This window comes from Pipistrellus hanaki (assembly GCF_964339955.1).
Source record: "Pipistrellus hanaki genome assembly, chromosome: 8".
Classification (NCBI taxonomy): domain Eukaryota; kingdom Metazoa; phylum Chordata; class Mammalia; order Chiroptera; family Vespertilionidae; genus Pipistrellus; species Pipistrellus hanaki.
In genome coordinates, this window is record NC_140510.1 from 32,345,138 (window position 1) to 32,362,522 (window position 17,385).

The window sequence follows — 17,385 nt, forward strand, 5'->3', positions numbered from 1 at the left end:
TAGCCACAAGATGATGGCTCCCAGTCCTCTCAGCCCCGCCTGAGTCCCCCAGTCTCAGGCAGCATGAGTGGCCTGATGGAATGCTTGCTACGTTGCCATGGCAACAAGGCAAGCAGTCCACCCTGGCCCCAAATGGGCCTCTGGGCTGCGGAGAGCCTCTGGGCAGCAGGCGCGGAGCGGCCAGGTCCTGCAGAGAACTACTGGTGCACAGATTCGTGCACAGGGCTACTAGTTTGACAATAAACATTAAAATATGCCTTTTAAAATAATGAAAAAATTATAGCAATGGCATAGATGACTCCAAGACACAGCATATATATAGTTGTATTCACAGATATGAGTTAATTTTATAGCAAAAATATATCAATACAAAGAGCTGAAACCTGTTTGGCTTAGTGGATAGAGCATCAGTTTGCAGACTGAAGGGTCCCAGGTTCGATTCCGGTCAAGGGCATGTACATTGGTTGCGGGCACATCCCTGGTGGGGGGTGTGCAGGAGGCAGCTAGTCGATGGTTCTCTCTCATTGATGTTTCTAGTTCTCTATCCCTCTCTCTTCCTCTCTATAAAAAATCAATAAAATATATTTTAAAAATAAATAAATAAATAAAATATATATATACAAAGAAAAATTAAAATCAACAAAGATCAAAGGCACATGGAATAAAGTCCAGAGGCTATGAGGCACAAGCTTCCAACAGACTTGTCTCAGTGGAGTCATACAGGATGCAATTAATTCCTCCAGCAATGAGTTGTAACTGTCTACCAGGAAAGCTCGGGAGAGACTTAGTGCCCCGAGTTTTTATTGGGGGATTGTCACTTATGTACCTTTTAGACATGTAGCAAGATTCTAGCCTCACAGAAAAAAAAGCTGGTATTCCACACAAGCTACACTGTTTGTGTAAGTACAGTAAGCCATTGTAATCAGGGGGTGGTGGGGTCTCTCCCCAGGATCCAAGTTCCCAGACACTAGCTGACAAACTTGCAAGCAGGCCTTTCTAAGGATAGCCATTTCCCACTTGAAGAATTAACTATTTTCTGCACAGCAGCCAAATATGGGCAGATCCAATCCTGTCTCCTATACTTCAGGTATAAAGATGTGCTTTAGTCTACTACGTAAGATTCGTGGCCAGCTGAAGTGATGGATGAAAAGTAAGAATGCCCAAAACATGTGGTAGAAGATGGAAAGAAAAATATCAATTAAGGCCACCTGACCAGTTTCCATTTTAGAAGGAAGAAATTCATAGTTGTGGATTTCTCTCCTTGCCATTGTAATAAAGTTATTATTGGTTTAATGTGTAGGTTAACTTTAAATTGTATTTTTTATTTTAATTTTTTAAATATATTTTATTGATTTTTCACAGAGAGGAAGAGAGAGGGATAGAGAGCTAGAAATATCAATGAAAGAGAACATTGATCAGCTGCCTCTTGCACCTTCTCCCCCCACCACTGGGGATGTGCCAACAATCAAGGTACATGCCTTTGACCGGAATCGAACTTGGGACCTTTCAGTCTGCAAGCTTTCTCTCTATCCACTGAGCCAAACCGGTTTAGGCTGAATTGTATTTTTTTTAAATGTGTAGCACTTTTTGAAAGAAAGTGAGCACAGTTTTATTTTATGAGAGTTCATTACTTTGGTTAGACGGAAGCACATTGTTCTAGCTGTTTTGTGTTTGCAAGGATAATATAGTTAGAATATGGATGCTGAGTAGCCAAATAGGGAACTATGCTACTTTTTCTCTTGGTCATTTTTCCCCTTTATAGATCTTCCCCGCTTTTGATGGGCTAAAAATGTGGAAACTATACTTCTCAGACTTGCTTGTCTCTAAGGATCTGAATTCTGCCATGCTTTGCCAAGGTGAACACTCATAAGAACTGACAGGAAGACAGAGATTAGAAACTATTTTCTAAAAGTAATAGCAGATTGGTGGGCTCTTGCAACTGTGAGAGTTTCTTTCTCTGGAGGTAACCTGTCTGTGACTGCAGGGAATCTGTGATTTCAGGGGTAGTGTCCCATAATTCTAACTTCTGCAGTAGCAGCATTTTCGTTTTTTTCTCAACACCACGGTGGCAGCAGAAAACCTAAAAGCTAACAGGGATCTCCTCTGTCTGCTGCTCCTCTAGCACAGACACTGGCTTTGTAAGCACCTAATGCCCTACCTTAAATTATTTCTGCTTACAAAGCCTAGTGTGATTTCTGCTTTCCTTGATTTTCTATGTTTTCCTCGGTTATAAATTCTGCAGTCTTGTGGCTCCCCTAGATCAGCACAATAGTTTCATATTTGCCACAGCAAGAAAAAAGAAAGAAAGGGACACCCTGTGGGGCTTAGGCTAGAAGTGATGTCACTGTCATTCACGTTTCATTGCCTACTCCCAGTCAGACAGCCCCAACAAACTGCTGGGACGCTGGGAGGTGCGATTTTCCATATGCTCAGGGAGGATTGAAGAACTAGATGTTTATGAATATGACATGTGAATATGGGTGGGGGGGATCATATTCTAGACAAGGACAAAATTAATTACTGGGAATTTGAGGCAGGAAATGACTTATTCCAGAACCAGTGAGAGAGAGAGAGAGAGAGAGAGAGAGAGAGAGAGAGAGAGAGAGAGAGAGAGAGAAAGAACCAGTGAGGATGCTAGTGTGGCTGGACCTGAGTGACTGAGAAAATAAAGTCAGGGTAATGGTGGGTCAGAGCACAAAGTGATTCAAAGTTCCTAATAAGGATTTAGGCTTTTCATCTAAATAACTCGCAAGTGTACTGTAGAGATTTAAACCTAGAGTAACATGATCTGACTTGTGTTTTAAAAGTGACTTGCATTTGTCAAGCTGTCAAGGAGACAAGCAGCTTGGAGTTTGTTTCCAGAATCCGGATGAAAGGAAACAATGGCTTAGACCAGGGTGGAGCAGTGGGAGCAGTGAGAAGTGGTGAGCTCCTGTATACATTTTGAGGATCTAGTCAATAGGATTAGTTGATGGATTGAATGTGGTGTGTGAGAGAAAGGAATGCATCAAGGATGATTTCAAGGCTTTGGCCTGAACAATAGCAAGAATAGAGTTGCTATTAACTTAGATGGAATGGTTGTCATCAGAAACAATTTGGGAGGACATTAGGAGCTTTGTTTTAGGCACATTGAGATGGAAATTCCATTTAGGAAATTAACTCTGGTGTAGAGGACTAACATCTATCTTAAACAGGTACATTTTGGAGTCATCAGAATTAAACAGTAAGTAAAGGCATGAAATCAGGTGGGCTCACCTGAAGAGTGAGCCCAGACAAGGAAAAGTAAAAGAGCAGGGACTAAGGCACGTCACCTTAAGAGCTTGGGGAGATGAAGAGGAACCAACGAGAGAAAGAGAACAGAAGCCAGTGAACTAGCAAGGTAAATATGGTGTCCTGGGAGCCAAGTAAGGGGGATGTTTAATGGAGAGAGTGAAAAGATGAGTCTAGTAGTGCTTATAGTCAAGTAATAAGTTGCCTGCAAATTGACTATTAGCTTTAATAACCTGAATCATCTCGATAATAACAGTTTCTATAAAATTTTGTGAGTTAAAGCATGCCATCCATTTTCCATGCACATTTTATGCTTTCCAAATTCTTTGCCCTCTTTGTCTTTAAAAAATTATCTTAATTCCTTTTTTCCAGGTTACCAACTCCACTATTTTCTGTATCTCATTATTATTTCTTAATGGTATAAGTTTCATCTTTAATTTGCTTCCTTTTTATTCTTACTTCATATTCTTTCGGTTCTTTTCCATTCTTAGAGGATATAAACTTAATTTTCATGCATCTTGCTTGTGTCATAATGGTATATATTCTTCTAGTACAGGCTTTTTCATCTTTCCCTTCCTTTATTTCTTTTCTTTATTCTTTTTTTCTTCCCTTTCTTGCTGTCATTCTGCCTGCCTTTCTTAGTTCTTTTGAAGAATGGGTTTTCATTTTATTCAGTTTGTTCATAAATATCTCAAGTTAGAATTTCTGTTTGCCTAAGTATAAGGTGATTAGAGGGCGCTTGAAATGTTTCCTCTTTGACCTTCTTGACTGGTCCTTCCTTATTTATGTTATCCTTATCAATCCAAGCTGAAAGTAGACCTGCATTTTCTTTAGGTCCAACTATCAGAAAAAATAGTTCATAGACACAACTGTAAATATACTCTGTTTAGTTAGAGACTATGTCAAACAATGGAGAAGTTATGGACTATAATACTAGGGACTAGCAGTCAAGTCACCTGAATCACTTTGTAGCAGCTTATTCAGATTAAAATAAGGTATTATTTTGATTAACTCTAGAGACCATTCAGATGGAAAATTTCTAATTACTTTAATGTATTTCTTGAAATATTAACAAAGAATATTAAATTTTTCTAATTCCAAAATGTTTCATTACATTTTTTCAACATATTAGATCTTTTTTAATGACTTTATTGATTAGATTATTACATATGTGTCCTCATCCCCCCATTACCTGCCCAAACCCCCTCCCACTCATGTCCTCACCCCCTTGTTGTCTGTGTCCATTGGTTAGGCTTATATGCATGCATACAAGTCCTTTGGTTGATAACATATTAGATCTTATAAACACCAGTGTATTTCATTCTGATTAAAAACATATCTTATAGAAAGGTTAATATAATAAGAATCAGAGAAAATGACTCACTTTTATATATATGGCATTATATTATTCAAAACTTTCTTTTCTTTTCATCACAAAAACATTAAAACACAAATATCACTCAACTGTTTAACCCATAGAGGGCATGCTTTAGTCCAGTTACAGAAATATATGTTAAATAGAATGTTAAATGGAATTTTTCTTTTTTAGTTTTTAAAAATAATAGTTAACAAAAATAAGCCACTCAGTTGGTTGAACATCATATTTTCTTTTCCTTTAACACCTTCAAAACTACCTCAATTTCATTCTAATTTTTAGTAAGCAATGAGTGGCCATGAGTGTAATTTTCTCACTGAAAACATAATGCATTTCCCTCTCAATGTACAAATGCACCTCAGTTTTCAATGCAGAAGCGAGAAATCTCCCTTCTTAAAGCTTTGGAGCTTATTGCAATTATAATGAAATAGGCAAAGTGGCTTTTGAGAGTGCACGTGACTTTGGAGAACTGTTTTTGAAAGGAATAATATTTTCACTTTTCTTCTAAACAGCAGCTACCTCCTTTCTGGGATATAAATGCCATCTAAACCAATGACTTATTACCAGATAGCAAATGTAGGCTGAAGTCTTGCAGTTAGGTTAATAGAAACCTGAATATTTTCACACAGATTTATAACACGAGGGATTTATTGCAGCATAGGGATAGAGCATTATCTATCCGATATATATTTTTTAATGTAATAAACAGATCCTAGAAGACTGCCATCGAATACGTTTTTGGATGCACTCACAAGTCCTATGATAAACATTAACAGGAAAACTAGAATCATGGGGGAAATTCAATAATACAATTTATATTGATCAGTTTAATTTTGAAATGGTCATGTCAACTACTGAACATTGCATACCTCAGCATTCTTTAAAGCAGCCAAGTATATTAGACTGTACTAAAATTTTGCTGTATGTGTAGATTTAGTGGAAAATGTTGACTTGGTGCAGAAATTTTTTTCTTGCCTCATATTATCTAGCAGAGATATTGACAAATGATAAGATCAGGAAGAGAGCACTAAATTCGGAGTCAAAAGTTGGTTTTGAATTGTGACTCCTCCACTGACTAGTCTTGGAAAAATCACTTGACTTTTCTCATGTCTGTTTTCTCCCTGAAAAAGAAAGATTATACGTCTAGCTACCCTAGCTAGGTCTTTAGGCTTGTTGATAAGACCTATGGCAACTTTTACAGGAGATTTATGAAGAAATTTCTGTTCTTTGATGGAGGTACCACTATTTAAAAGGCGACGAAGCAATTCCACTGACATCAAACCCCTACAAAAATGTATAAAAATATCCAGTTATTTCTCATTCATGCATCTACGGTTAGTTGGTGGTGTTCAACTGATCTAGGCTAGGTTTGTTGGGGTTTGTTTCAGACTATAGGTTAGGTCCAGGTCTCTTCCACGTTTTTCTCTTTCTTCTTGGGCCAACAGGGATCTGAAAGCTGGTATTCTCAAGGGGAAAGACAGATGTACAAGAAGAAAAGCCCTTTTGCACAAACACATTTCAGGCCTTTGATCCTGGAATAACAGCTACCGTCACATTGTCTAAGCAAGTCACATGGCCAGCCCACCATCAATAGGGTCAGGAAAATATCCTCTGTTTCTCATGGAAGGAACTGCAGAGTAACATGGCAAAGGGTATGGATGTATAGTGGAGGCAAGAATTGAGAACCATATGTAGACTATAACAACAGTAAATTTTTTTGCTTAGCACTGTTTTTCTTCTCTTTTTAAATTAAAAATCTACTTAAAATAGCAGCTGTTGTCGTATTTTTCTCTTCTATTAACTTTGCAAACCATACATGCTGCTTCTTGATAACTATATCATTTAGTACAATTGTTTATTTAAACGTATCTCAAAAGGCTACTATCCCAACTTAGGACCACGATGAAGGATAATCATAAAAGTTAAAACTCAGTACAAAACTCTTGGAATTTAAACTGTGGGAATAAGTTTCAACCAGAGATAAATAAATTAGATAATTAAAATGTTGTAAAATAGTTTCGTTTTAACATCAATGACCAAGTGAGATGGGCAAAGTAGGCCCGCTCCTCAATAATTTCCATTAAATGTGTTTGTGTACATAAAAGTACATTTTTGGGAACAGATTAAGTTGATTTCATCATGAACTAGAGCTTTACATTCCAGAACTTATTTCATATCTTTTTAGCAGAACTCCTTTGCTTCCTTTCCCATAATTCTTACTGTCCTTATTTTTTATTTCCCTTTAAGAATATAATTTATGCCTCAATTTTTGTCCTGACCTAATAGAGCACAGAGGAACATAGGATGGATTGTAGAATCAAGTTATCTGGCATTTGCTCTTGGCTTAACATTGAACAAGCTACCCAGATTGTGTAAATGCTTAATTGTTTTCATTGTTGTTGAGATACAATTGCCATGACATTGTATAACTTTAAGGTATACAACCTGTTGATTTGATCCATTTATATACTGCGATATGATTTCCACTGTAGCAAGAGAAAACATCTCTATTATACCACATAATTATCACTTCTTTTTTGTGGTAAGATCATTTAAGATATAGTCTCTTCGCAACTTTAAAGTATGTAATGCACTATTGTTGACTATAATATGTTGTGCCTTATATATCAGGAACTATTCATCTTCTAACCACAAGTTTTACTCTTTGGTCTATATCTCTCCATTCTCTCCCCCCACCCCCCAGCTTTTGTTTATCATCATTCTATTATCTGTTTCTATGAATTTGGCTTTTTAGACACCACTATACTTGACATCATACAGTATACAGTACTTGTCTTTCTCTGTCTATCTTATTTAGCATAATGCCTTCAAGTTCCATCCATGTTGTGGAAAACAGCAGGATTTTTCTTCTTTCTCATAGCTCATTAATATTATATTGTACACACACACACACACACACACACACACACTAGAGACCTGGTGCATGAATTCATGAATGGGTGGGGTCCCTCAGGATGGCCTGTGGAGATTGGGCCCCAGCTCGCATCTCCAGCCTCACAGCCGCAGAACCCCGCCTGGCACCCACCTTGGCCTGGTGCCACTCCCTCACCTGCTCCACCATCCTGCCTACAGGGCGATTGATTGGGCCTGAGCCCCCTGCCCAGCTCCCTCAGCACCTGGGAGCCAGGTGGCAGCCCTGCCCCTCACTGTCGCCTCTAGTCGCCATCTGTGGGGCAATTGGTGGGACGATAGGGCCCCCACTTGCATCCACCTTAACCTGGAACTGCCTACTCACCTGCTCCACCATCCCACTGCAGTCCCAGTTTTGTGGGGGCCCATCAGGGCCAGCAGCACCTACACTGCTGCCCCACTGCCAGCACCACATCGCTGATGCCCACCATGTTCTGCACCACCCCCTGGTGGTCAATGCACATCATAGTGAGCAGTCTAACTCCTGGTAGAAAGACTGCCTAAGAGGACAATTTGCATATTAGGCTTTTATTACATAGGACTAGAGACCTGATGCATAAAATCTGTGCAAAGCCGAAACCAATTTGGCTCAGCAGTAGAGCGTCGGTCTGCGGACTGAAAGGTCCCAGGTTCGATTCTGGTCAAGGGCATGTACGTTGGTTGCAGGCACATCCCCAGTAGGGGGTGTGCAAGAGGCAGCTGATTGATATTTCTCTCTCATCGACATTTCTAGCTCTCTGTCTCTCTCCCTTCCTCTCTGTAAAAAATCAATAAAATATAAAAATTTAAAAAATCTATGCAAGAGTAGGCCTTCCTTTCCCCAGATGCCGGCACCAGCTTCCCTCTGGCACCTGGGACCTGGGTCCCTCCAGCCCAGGCTTCATCCAGAATGACGTGCAGTCTAATTAGCATATTACCATATATGTAGATATATAGATATATAGATATATAGATACACACACACACACACATACATACTCACACACACTAGAGGCCTGATGCATGAAATTCATGCAAGTGTCTCAGCCTTTGAAGCCACAGCAGCTTGCCTCAGCCCTCAGAGTCTCAGCAGCTGCTTCGGCCCTTGCAGCCTTGGTGGTTGCCTTGGCCCTCACTGCCCCAGCTTTGTCTGGAAGGTAGTCCAGAAGGACATCTTGACGGTCATTCGGATATCCAGTCTAATTAGCATTATATATATATATATATATATATATATATATATATATATCACATCATCTTTATTAATTCATCTATTGATGGACACTTAAGCTGCTCCCATATCTTGGCTATTGTATAGTGCACAATGGACATAGTAGTGCAAATATCTTTTTGATATCTTGTTTTCATATGCTTTGGATAAATACCCAGAAGTAGAGATGCTGGATCATGTGATAGATCTATTTTTTATTTTTTGAGGAACTTCCATATAGTCTTCCATAGTGGCTGAACCAATTTTTATTCCCACCAGCTGGGTAGAAGTGTTCCCTATTTTCTACATCCTCACCAACACTTATTACATCTTGTCTTCTTGATGTTAGCAATTCTAACATGTGTGAGGTCAAACGAATTGTGATTTTGATTTGCATTTTCCTGATGACAAGTTATGTTGAGCACCTTTTCATGGACCCATTTGCCTTTATTGAAAAAAAAAAAATGTCTGCTTGGTTTTCCCATTTTTTTAATTGAATTGTTAGAGGTTTTGTTGTTATTATTGGGTTGTATGAATTTCTTAAATATTTTGGATATTAATCCTTTATTTGATTGATGGTTTGCAGATATTTTCTCCCATTCTGTAGGTTTCTTGTTTCTTATCATTGATTGTTTCTTTTGCTTTACAGAAGCATTTTAGTTTATTATGGTGCCATTTGTTGATTTTCACTATTGTTGCTTGTGCTTTTGGTGTTATTTTCAAAAAAAAAACACAAAAAAAACATTGCTTAGACCTTCTGAATCTTAGTGTTCTTATCCTTAGGTTGGGAAAATAATATCTAAGTTATAGTGTGTAAGAACAAATATTTTGATTTCTATAACATTCCTATTGATCAGAGGCAAAAGCCATATGCTTTATCTTTATAATCGTAAGCATCATTCCTCATAATACTGAAGATATCAAACCAATCTTTAAGAATCTTCATCATGTTTGTAGTTGCCACCCAGCATCCATATTTGGAGAAGTACATTTTTAATTCATAACCCGCCGAATTCTATTTCTTTCTTTGAACATGGATGAAGGCATGTGATCTAAGTTCTACCTTTCAGTAAAATAGCACATGACCTCAATGTATTTGCCAGTGTGAGCATCCTTGCCTCTCCACTATGGTGCTGCCTTGATTGAGATAGCTGTTTTCAGAAGGAAGCCAATTGTCCTTATGCTTCTCCACTACCACTTCTCATCATCACCAGCCAAGCCTATTACTAGAGTCATATCATATTATGTTCTGTGTGACTAAATAAATACAAATTCAAACTTGTAAGAGAAGAGAACACATACATGAGCAAAACCTGGGTTATATATGAGAGTATGGAATCTGTGAGAGTTCTGAATAGGAAAAACATAAGTTTAGATCAGGCCAAGGTTGTTGATTTGAATATAATGGCCGAGGACTTCTGGATTGATTGTTTGAGCTCAAGGAAATGGGGGTTGTTATTATTATTTTGTTTTGGTTGAATAGATTGAAAACTGAACACTTATGCCTTCAAAATATTTGTTCTTACACACTATAACATTAAGATGCCAGAAATAGTTTTACTATTTTGGAGAGGAAGCCATTTACAGATGTAGGGAGAAAGATAGCATTAAAAGGATTGTTTGTTAAAACCATTCTCTTCACCACTCATATCCCCACTCCACCCCATTCTCTTTCATAGGGGAAGTGCTGGTTCACTTATATTTCTACGTTTTCAATTTGCATATTCTATTTAAGGTCCTCTGCAGACAAATTTTATTTTGAAGTGAAAAAAGTAATTGTCATTAGAAAAGAGTTATAAACCAAAGGACAGAGGGCTTCCTACAACAAGTGGTGTATATTTATTCCTTATAGAATAAAGAAGATGACTTGATAATATCAGGGTATGCATTCCATCGTCTTCATCGGGACCTCAAAGTGGCTTCCCAGATAACCCACTGGGAAGCCACTGTGTGTGTGTGTGTGTGTGTGTGTGTGCCTGTGTGTGTGTGTGTGTGATTGTGTGTAAAATAAAATTGCCATATATTCCAAACTGCTATTCAGCACAATAACAATTATGCATTTGATTAAATATGTATCAAATTCATGTTTTATGTACAAGCAACTCAAAATCTGTCACGTCCTAGAGTCTTTAAATTTATCGTCACACTTCATGTAGCTTCTGGAAAATCCACATAGACTCAGATGAATGTGAAAAAGGAAAATGTTATCTTAATATGATTATGAAAATGTTTTGACCTTTGGAGTTTTTAAAGGGTCTCAGTGATCCCTAGGGGTTCCTGAACCACATCTTTAGAACAACTGGTATAAATCACTTTATCTCTTCTGAATCCTAGCACAATTATCATCTGAACTATACACATTAACCTTAAAGAAGAAGAAATGGCCCTAGCCAGTTTGGCTCACTGGTTAGCAGTGGTCAGCTAACCAGTCAACAGAACCAAATGTCAACAGTACAACCATTAGAATTTTTCTTGAGAGCCAAATTTTTCAAACTTAAACTTCTTCTAATGCCACTTCTTCAAAATAGACTCGCCCAGGCCGTGGTATTTTGTGGAAGAGCCACACTCAAGGAGCCAAAGAGCCGCATGTGGCTCGTGACCTGCAGTTTGCCACCGACCATTGGAATAGAGCATCAGCCTGCAGACAGAAGGTTCCATTCTGGTCAAGGGCATGTACTCCAGTTGCAGGCTCGATCTCCATCTTCGCCGGGCACATGCAGGAGGCAACCAATCAATATGTCTCTGTAACATTGCTGTTTCTCGCTCTCTGTCTCTCCCCTTCCCTGACACTTTCTCTGAAAATCAATGGGAAAATATACTTGGGTGAGGATTAATAGAAGAGGAGGAGAAAGAAATGGAGACGGAGGAGGAGGAAAAGGAGAAGGAGGAGGAGGAGGAGGAGGAGGAGGAGGAGGAGGAGGAGGAGGAGGAGGAGAATATATTTTGATTTCTCAATTAGATTATAGTTCATAGCAGGCCAATCTTTGTTGTGCCTTTTTCTCTATTGAACAATAGTAGGCATCCAACCACCCAACAGTCTTGGTTCATTTACTCTATGTGTAGTTCTCTAATACTCTTATCAAAATATCAATAATATGATTATCAAAGGCATCACTGGTTAAGACATGTTGTTATGATAAATTGTCTATCTGTTACATTAACAAGTTCATACATTTTATTTCTTATTGCCTTTGTGAATTTGATTACTTTTAAGAATCAAGTGGTCTCTGAGAGTACACATTCCCAAAAGGATTGTCATTCTATGCTACAAATGGTCACTATTCTTCAGTCTGTTTTTGCTTTTAATCTGTATCCTTTAATGATAAAAAAAAATCTCAATAACTGAATTTGATCTTATTGAAAAAAATAAATAAAAAACACTTGTACCATGAGTGAAAAGACCTGCCTTTAAAAAAATATTTTAAGTCTTTTTTTTAAAAAACTTTGCCATAGGAACTTTGTTGTACAATTACTCAGCTCTAAACTCAGCTCTCTTCAAGCATTTTCAGTCACTTCTAAAGCCAAGTTTTTGAAGGATTCATTTGTCAAAATTACTAAGCACAGGATTCTGAAATGGATTCATAAAAACTGCTGTTTTAATTTGGCCTAAATCTGTAACTTTATAACATTCATCATGAGCATGGGATTACATTAGTGGAAATATTAACTAAAAAGCTGGCCAAAAGTTAGAACTTGATGTCATCATAACCTGCAATAGCTTATGCTATAGTCTTCTCTGGGAGATAATTATAATAAAAGCTACCACATATTGTGCAGCTCAACATGACATGCTAAGAACTATGTCCAGTCCTTTATATCTCTCCATGATAACTATACCTTGTGAAGTAGTTATCATACTATCCCTTTCATAAATGAGTAAAAGGAATTTCAAAGAATAATTATACCAAATAAGAGAAATCAGTTTGTATAGCAAATAAACCCAAATTTGCAGTGGTGTAATGCAACCAAGCTTTGTGGCTACTAGAGCTTTATGTCCAACTTGGGTCAGCTCTGGGCTCTGCTATATATTTTCTTTACTCAGAAATGCAAGTGAACAGAGGTCTATCCTTTTGTTTATGATTGGTTGCTGTGACAGGGAAAGGGGACAGGGAGAGTTGTGCATGAGCTCTTAAAGACTTCATTTTATGTATATTTTATACGCCAAGGCAAATGTTCATGCCTAACTTCAAGGGGTTGAGGATGTGCAGTCCTCCTATATGCTGGGAAGAAAGAAAACTATAATCAAAGTGGTCTTTTTGAAATTTTGAGTAAAAAGAAGCTAGCTCTCCAAACATCTGTTCTTTTGATGCCCCTGGAAATAAAGAATAAAATTGTCTGGCAGTATAAGATTATTTTTGACACGCTACAATGACAATGTAATTTTTTTTCTTCTTTAGAAACTTCAGGGGTAAAATGTCATAAAATCTCTAGAAAAATAATTGGCAATTCTTATACCTCCAATTCTTATTAACTAGTAGAAAAACATACTTCAATTGGAAGTTCAATGTTTATATTATTTCAATATGACAGTTATTGGATTGCATGTGACATTCCTAGGAATTATGGCTTGCCTTTTGAGAGAAAATACCAACTTATTAGTTCTTCAAAGAAGAACTCTAAGGTTTAATAAATTTCTTTTCTTTTTTTCATATCTCCTTCAAAACAATGAACAAAAATCACTACACCCTGTTGCAAATCTACCGCTTGGTCTTATCCAAGCTTGAGACTCATCATAATGGGACAAGATTCTCATGTATAAAAAAATATATCATTATATTTTTGGAGTTGTAGCTTTGTTCATTTATTTTTTTGCAATTAGAGAATAAGTTACTGAGTGGAAGATAATAGGTAGGACATTGTCCTGTCCTGGCATGGAAAAGTCTTGGGCTTTTGGCCTGATGATTTGTGTTAAAACCTGCTCCTCTTGCCGAAACCGGTTTGGCTCAATGGATAGAGCATCGGCTTGGGGACTGAAAGGTTCCGGGTTCGGTTCCGGTCAAGGGCATGTACCTTGGTTGCGGGCATATCCCCAGTGGGGGGTGTGCAAGAGGCAGCTGATCGATGACTCTCTCATCGATGTTTCTAACTCTATCTCTCTCCCTTCCTCTCTGTACAGAATCAATAAAATATATTTAAAAAAAAAAAAACCTGCTCCTCTTGTTTTATAGGCATGAGAAAGGACAGAGGCCTGTCACCCCATCTCATGACTATTTCTAAGTGCATTCACATGCAACTTTGAGGTTCACTAAATGGAAAAGGTCTTTTTTAAGTGGCACAAAGACTGTTTTCATGATGGCTTTCTCTTCTAGCATCACTGTGGAAAGGATCATGAGTGACAGGTAATTATATCTAATTATTGAAGCTAACACACAAGAGTCAGCCCACACAGAGCCCCCTGCCCTGTAGAAGCCAAAACATGTACCAGTCCACCAATATTGCTTTGTGGCTCACAAGGGCTTCATGTCCATCATGGGTCAGTTCCAAGCTCCGGTAGTCACATCCTGACCCACAGGAAAACGTTAAATCCAGAGATCCACTTCAACCTTCTTGTAAAATAATGGGTTAGACTAACAACACAAACAGTCTGTGCTGTGGGAACTTGTCCAACTGTATCAAAGCTACTACGTAGGCCAACATATAAATGAGTCACTCCAGGCACTCTGTTAATGGCATGAACCAAGATTTATGGTAGATAAGGAATTTAAATTGTAGAGATATATAGGTTAAAGATTAGTTGGTAGAATAATGTACTTCCTGAAACTGGAATAAGTACCACTCGTACATATTTTCATCTTTTAGGTAAAAAATAGACTATATTTTAATATTTTATTTAATACTAGAGGCCCAGTGCATGAAATTTGTGCACTGGAAGAAGGGGTCTCTCAGCCTGGATGTGATAGGGCTCAGGCCAAGCCGAGGGACTCCACTGGTGCACAATCAGGGCCAGGGAGGTATGCAGGAGGTTGGCCAGCCAGGGAGGGGTCATGGGAGGGCTCCAGGGTTTGTCCAGACTGTCTCCCTCAATCCCAATCAGCCAGGACCCCAGCAGCAAGCTAATCTACTGGATGGAACATCTTCCCCCTGGTGGTCAGTACATGTCATAGCGAGTGGTTGAGTGGCCTTAGGATATCATTAGCATATTATGCTTTGATTGGTTGAATGGTCAACTGGACAACTGGACACTTAACATATTAGGTTTTTTATTATATAGGTTGAAATGTTTCTTTATTTCTTTTCCATGGACAGATAGATTTGAGAGCCATTAAATCTTGAGCAGATATCACCATACTATTGCTTCTCCATCATCCACTCAGAAACATTGTGGGAAGTACACGTCCTGGTTCTTCAGTTCCTTTTCCTCTTTTTGATATCCCAATGTCTATAACATTCCAATTTCTTGAAGTCGGTTCTTTTCTACTAGTCACTCTGTCTTTTATGATTCTATGCTTTTCCACAGAGAGGCTGTGACCCTCAGCAACCCTGGCCAACAGGAGCAAAGTCAAATATTAAAAATTGCCAGCACCCTGACAACTGTTCTGCCACCACTTGGATCTACAACTTTCCTTATTTTCTTAATTTTAATTTTAATTTTTAAAATTATAGTTTACACTCAATATTTAACTTTTTCTTCTTTTCAAAATGATATTATTTGCTGTCAATTCTATTCTCTGGCTGCCAACGTCTCTGAAGCTCTTAGAATGCCTCATCTCTAACCATAAAGACTGTTCTGAGTAACTTGCTCTCTCTCTCTTCTAAGCAACCTCTCCCAATTTTTAGGGCCCCAAACTTAAGTCTTGGGGAAAATTCCTAGGGACAAGACACAGGCCTTGAATGACAAGTGTTGCATTGTTACATTATTTATCCCTACAGTTTCTGTATCCAGAACAAATTTATTAAGTTTATTCTACCTCATGGTGAGTATTTGCTAACTTGGAGCATTCCTCCAGAGATCCAGAGACGTAGACACATTTGTTGTCTTTTTCATTTGGAATTGATATTTCTACTGAGAAAGAACACACTTATCATTACCAAAATCCCCATTATTTTTTTTTATTTAGGAGGGCCTCCATATGTAAATGAAAAATATAAAAGGCCTGTTTTATATCAGAGTTCTCAAGGTAGGTTTTCAAATATGTAATTAAACAAAACACATTATAGGAATATATATGGATATCATGTTTTGCATAATGAATAAAGTCCTGCCCTCACTCAACCATTTCATCATAAACTTTTTCAAAATGTTCTTATTATTTTGCCATATTCGAGAAGAACACATTCTAATATGTATCTGTAGGCTCTAAAAGCCACATTTCCCACTATTGTAATAGTAATGAATATATCATGACCATAGACCAATTTATTTTTTGATTGATGAAACCCTGAACTGGTTAGCTTAGACAATTTGCAATGTTATAATTAAGGAAGGGGAAACTAGGCACTGATCAAGTGCTAAATTAAAAGTGCCTGATCTATCCATTCAATCTTCCCAAGAAGCCCCACCAGCCTAAATGAAGCAAGGCAAAGTGAAAGTGGCAAAAGCTAAAATGGCTGCCCACACTCTGGATTCTAATGCTTGTCTATTTCATCCTACTAGTTAGTCTAAATCTAGTTATCAAGAAACAAACAGGGCAATACTACTTTATATTTAGTCCTTACCTCCTTCTTTTCATTCACTTCAAGTGTTCCTCATTACACCTTTTCTCAAATGCCAGTGGTAAGGAATATTGCCATAAGATGTTAATTGAAAGCTAATTAAAATTTCACATGCCAATCAGAAATTTCACATTCCTTACTTCTTTAGTTTATCCAGGAATATAAAATACTAGAGGCCTTGTGCACAAAACTCATGCACGGGTAGGGCCCCTGGGCCTGGCTGCCAATCAGGGCTGATCTGTGGGGCAACTGAAGGGGCTATCAGGGCCCCAGTTGCACCCGCCTTGATCTGGCATCGCCTGCTTGCTGGCCCCACCACACACTGCTGGCACGGATTGAGGCCTGTGGACTGGGGACAGCTCCTGCATTGAGCATCTGCCCCCCTGGTGGTCAGTGCGCATCATAGCGACTGATCATTCCACCATTTGGTCAATTTGCAAATTAGGATTTTATATCGAAAGATATGTCCAAAGTAGTTCATTTTTCTCTATCCTTGTCCAACTTCTATCATTCTATTCCACCATGGCTGTTAGTGAACTGTCAGCCTGCAAGGCATAGGAGTGCTTAGGATTTCACATTAGTTTCCTCTCAAACTCCAATTGCCAGGCTCTTGCTGCTCAGTTGTTGATTTCACTGGGATGTGTGCAATTTATTATTTTAACCGATCTGTATGTAATCAAGGGTGTTTTTGTGAGCCTACTAAGTGTTAATTGCTACTAATGGCTTTGGTGATAATTAGATCTGGGAATGAAGTTGAGAACAAACTGTCTCTGGAAACACAGCGCCTTGGAGGCTGTGGCTGTTTGCTCTGCAGCCCTCCCATCTCCTTAGCTCCCAGGGGTTTTGGCTGGCTTGTGCCCCTCCACAGCACATCAGCAGCTCTCTCAGCTGTAACTGGTGTACAGCCTTTTAACAGTTTTAAGTGGTAGATGCTAATGGCTTCGCAGCCGTGCAGCTCTCCCAGCAG